Genomic DNA, 5,203 nt, shown 5'->3' with positions numbered 1-5,203 from the left:
TTAACATTTAAAAAGGGACACCACATGTCTTACTGATTAACTGGTCACATCATTGGGCCTCACACCATTAATCAATAACAACAATTGAGAACATTAATATCACATCATAAACGGAGGTATTCAGGATAGTGGCTGTTATGTTGTACCATGTTAGTTTATGTCATGGTTGAGCTGAGATGGTTGTTCAATAGGGCATCATTTAATATAGACCCTCTGAGTGTAGATTAGAAACTGTATGGGAGGAGGATTTTTTATATTTATTTAATAACTCAAATGATATGCTTCTAAAAGCAGGGTAAATCTGACACCTAGTGGTGAGAGTGGAATATTCAAAAGATTCTCCATTACAGACGGTCCGGTAATTCAAGGTGAGGTTTTCTCCACATTATGAATCTAGGATGTTTATTATGTATTTCTCATCAAACAGCACTGGTGACCTGAGAAGACTCTGTAGAATGAATGCTTTAATAGAATAAGATGGCTTACTGAAGATCTTCTGAACACACAGCAAGCGAGAGAGAAACAGAGAACATTCAGGGCCTCCCGTCAGTTCCTCAGGGTAAAGGCCTCCAGAGAGAGGGAGTTGTCGGATGTTAATTATTACTCTGTTCACAGAACTTTCATATCAGCAGTATTTTCACCCTGATCTTCTGAACCCAGGCCAGTAATGACCCCTGACAAACAAGAGAGAAAATGATTCAGTGTCTCCATTCCTCCTCAGGGGAGTTGGGAAGGTCCCCCATGGAAGATACAGGATCATGATATTTGTAGGTCTTCAGCTGGTATTGAAAAGAGATTAACATGGAGGTTAGCAGGTGGGAGAGAAATCCTGGATTTTAGCATCACACACAAACCCGTGATAGAGGCAGTCTAGCACAGGTCCAAGATCCGCAGGTAAATCCTGGGTAATGTTGCTAATTCAGGCCAACTGTGCCAGCGCCAGGACATTGTCTCTGCTGCCCAGCGTGGCACGGGGAGAAACAACACATTTTTTACTAATACAGTTGCAGAGAGAAAGAGGTTTTGTTTAAGAACACTTTTTTCCCAAAAAATAAAGGGGGTCAAAATTATTAACACCTCTAAAGATTCTTACAATTAGTCAAAAGTTCAGTGTTTGGTCCCGTATTCCTTGCACACAATGACTACATCAAGCTTGTGACTCTACAAACTTGTTGGATGCATTTGCAGTTTGTTTTGGTTGTGTTTCAGATCTTGTGCTTGATATAAATGAATGGTAAATAATGTAGTGTCATTTTGGAGTGACTTTTATTGTAAATAAGAATGTTTCTAAACACTTCTACATTAATGTGCATGCTACTATGATTATGGATAATCCTGAATTAACCATGAATAATAATGCGTGAGCAAGTTAGAGGGTAAAAGATCATACCCAAGACATGCTAACCTCCCCTGTTATTGGTAATGGTGAGAGCATTTACAATAAAAGGTACTCCAAAATGACAACATAATTTACCATTTATTTATATGGGAGAAAAAAAATCAGAAATAAACTGCAAATGCATCCAACAAGTTTGTCAAGTCACAAACTTGATGTTGTCATTGCATGCAAGGAATATGGGAACACATATTAAACTTTGGACTACTTTTTTTATGTTTAGGGGTGTCAATTTTGACACCTACCTTTGAAAAAAATATATTTTTAAATAAAATCCCTTTCTCTGAGCAATTGTATTGGTACAGGACAAGCTCTTTCCATGACAGACTGACCTGGTGAAATTAGTCTGAAAGTGGATAATCCGTCATACTGATGACTGTGCAATCACTGGAGAATAAACTGTATGAGCTCCGTTCGAGGCTATCCTACCAATGGGACATTAAAAACTGTAATATCTTATGTTTCACTGAGTTGTGGCTGAACGAGGACATGGATAATATACACAGTTGGCTGGGTCTTCTGTGCGTCGGCAACACAGAACAGCTACATCCGGTAAGACAAGGGGTGGTGGTCTGTGTCTATTTGTCAACAACAGCTGGTGCGTGATCTCTAATATTAAGGAAGTCTCAAGGTTTTGCTCACCTGAGGTAGAGTACCTAATGATAAGCTGCAGACCCTACTATTTACCAAAAGAGTTAAACTATATTTTCTGTAGCTCTCCATTTACCACCACAATTCAGGCACTAAGACCATACTCAACAAGCTGTAAAAGTCATAAGCAAACAAGAGAATGCTCACCCAGAAGCAGCATTAAAGGGAAACCCAGACGCGAGCTGTCCAGTGAGCCTACGCAAGACTACTAGATGAGGTAAATGCCTTCTATGCTTCCTTCGAGGCAAGCAACACTGAACCATGCATGAGAGCACTAGCTGTTCTGGACAACTGTGTGATCATGCTCTCTATGTCCGATGTGCGTAAGACCTTTAAACAGGTCAACATTCACAAGGCCAGAGGGTCAGATGGATTACCAGGACGCATACTCAGAGCATGTGCTGACAAGCTGGCGAGTGTCTTGACTGATGTTTTCAACCACTCCCTGACCGAGTCTATAATATCTACATGTCTCAAGCAGACCACCACAGTCCCTGTGCCCAAGAACTCCAAATGAACCTGCCTAAATTACTACCGCCCCCGTAGCACTCACGTCTGTAGCCATGAAGTGCTTTGAAAAGGCTGGTCATGACTCACATCAACACCATCCTCCCAGAACACCTAGACCCACTACAATTTGCATACCTCCCAAACAGATCCACAGATGACCCAATCTCCATTGCACTCCACACTGCCCTTTCCAACTTGGACAAGAGGAACACCTATTGTGAGAATGATGTTTGTTGACTACAGTGCAGCTTTCAACACCATAGTGCCCTCAAAGTGCAGCACTAAGCTAAGGACCTTGGGACTAAACATCTCCCTCTGCAACTGGATCCTGGACTTCCTGATGGGCCGCCCACAGGTGGTGAGGGTGGGCAACAACACATCCACCACACTGATGCACCATTGATAGCATCCTGGCTGGTTGCGTCACCGCTTGGTATGGTAACTGCTCGGCATCTGACCACAAGGCGTTACAGTGGGTAGCGCATACAGCCCAGTACATCACTGGGGCCAAGCTTCCTGCCATCCAGGACCTCTATACCAGGCGATGTCAGAGGAATGCCCTAAAAATTGTCAAAGACTCCAGCCACCTTAGTCAAAGACGTTCTCTCTTCTACTGCACAGCCAGCGGTACTGGATTGCCAACTCTATATCCAAAAGGCTCCTTAACAGCTTCAACCCCCAAGCCATTAGACTGCTAAACAGTTAATGAAATGGCTAACCAGACTATTTATGCTGCTGCTACTCGCTGTTAATTATCTATGCAGTCACTTTACCCCTACCTACATATTACCTTGACTAACCTGTACATAGGTACCAGTAGCCCCTGTACATAAGGGATCATAGCTTTCACCTGGATTCAAATCCAGTTTTATTTGTCACATGCATCGAATACAACAGGTGCAGACCTTCCAGTGAAACGCTTACTTACAAGCCCTTAACCAACAATGCAGATTTTCTTTAAGAAAATATAAAATAAATAACTGCAGTAAGAAAAGTAACAACAAAATGAGGCTATGTACAGGGGCTACTCATTTTGTGTTACTTTTCTTACTGCAGTTATTTATTTTTTATTTTCTTAAAAAAGAAAATGTGCGTTGTTGGTTAAGGGCTTGTAAGTAAGTGTTTCACTGTAAGGTCTGCACCTGTTGTATTCGACACGTGACAAATAAAATTGGATTTGAATCCAGGTGAAAGCTATGATCCCTTATTGATGTCACTTGTTAAATCCACTTCAAATTCATTTAGATGAAGGGGAGAAAACTGGTTAAAGACTTTTTTTTAAAGCTTTGAGATAATTGCAACATGGATTGTGTGTGTGTTCCATTCAAAGGGTGAATGGGCAAGACAAAACATGTACGTGTCTTTGAACTCGGTATGGTAGGCGTCAGGCGCACCGGTTTGCATTAAGAATTGCAACGGTGCTGGGAATTCCACACTCAATTTGCCAACACAACTGTGGGAAGCATTGGAGTCAACATGGGCCAGCATCCTTGTGGAACGCTTTCGAGACCTTGTAGAGTCCATGCCCCGGCTGTTCTGAGGGCAAGTGTAGTCATTATTGCTAATCTTTATGAAGGGCGTCAATTTCAGACCCCACTGTACGTATACACACACAGCGCTGAGACTAATGAATCACACTTTTCCCCAGCCCAACTTGGTTCACAAGGAGAGGGACAATGTTGACAAACACTTTTTCTTGCTTAACTTAGAAAATGTCATAGTTCCTACTGATATTTAATTGTTGGTGTGATTGTTTTATCTTCAGTATTTTGATCAGGTCTAAGGGAAGAGAGACAGGTCCACTCAACAGGATTGCTTTATTGTGAAGAATACACATTCAGTTTGGTAGGTACAGAACCATTATGGGTACCCCTGTCGCATGTGTGTTTCTCAAATTGAGAAACACATTTGTTTCTCAAAGGCAAGTGACTGTATGCATGCATGCATGCATGCATGTATAAATAATGAGCAGATGGAAGGCTCATGGCCCGATATTCCTGCAGGGCCAAGCTGTCGTCACTTCAGCTCCTCTGTAGAGGACGAGGGCGTCTCAGAACCTTCTGGGCCTTCCTAAAAGTAGCACACAGATTGGGACGTCACGGAATAAAGTAACACACAATTAATCTTGAATTAGTGACTATTGATTCTGGTAATGCTGTTAGTAAATATAAACATTCCAAACCACACACACCTTGACTTTGTCCAGGTCCGGACCACCTGGAAGGGATCTCTGTGAGGAAAAAGAGAGAATAGGCTGGAGATGTGCCAGGGAGAAGGAGGGAGAGCTGAGGCAGGGCAAGCTGCTGTCCAGGGCCCAGGCCTGTAGGGTGGCTGATCTGGTTCTTCAACTGTTTCTGGGGGGGGGGGGGGGGGGGGGGGGGGCAACAGTACAGCCAAGTGCTGAATGAAACAGGATTTGTGTGGCATGTTCAAATGCCAGCCAGGAGTTACGATGATACAGCTGGAACTCACTTCTTTGATCTTCTGCTCCATGGCCATTAGGTCCACAATTATAACAAATCTAGGGTTGGCTGTACACAAATGATTTAACTCCTGTGGCCAATCTGAGGAGGATAAGAGGATTAGCTCGTTAGTTCATATGTCAAAGTCAACCAAGTGGCGACACTCACCAAGGGAGAGTATTCA

Source organism: Salmo trutta, chromosome 13 (assembly GCF_901001165.1).
Source record: "Salmo trutta chromosome 13, fSalTru1.1, whole genome shotgun sequence".
NCBI lineage: Eukaryota > Metazoa > Chordata > Actinopteri > Salmoniformes > Salmonidae > Salmo > Salmo trutta.
This window is presented reverse-complemented; position numbering follows the sequence as displayed.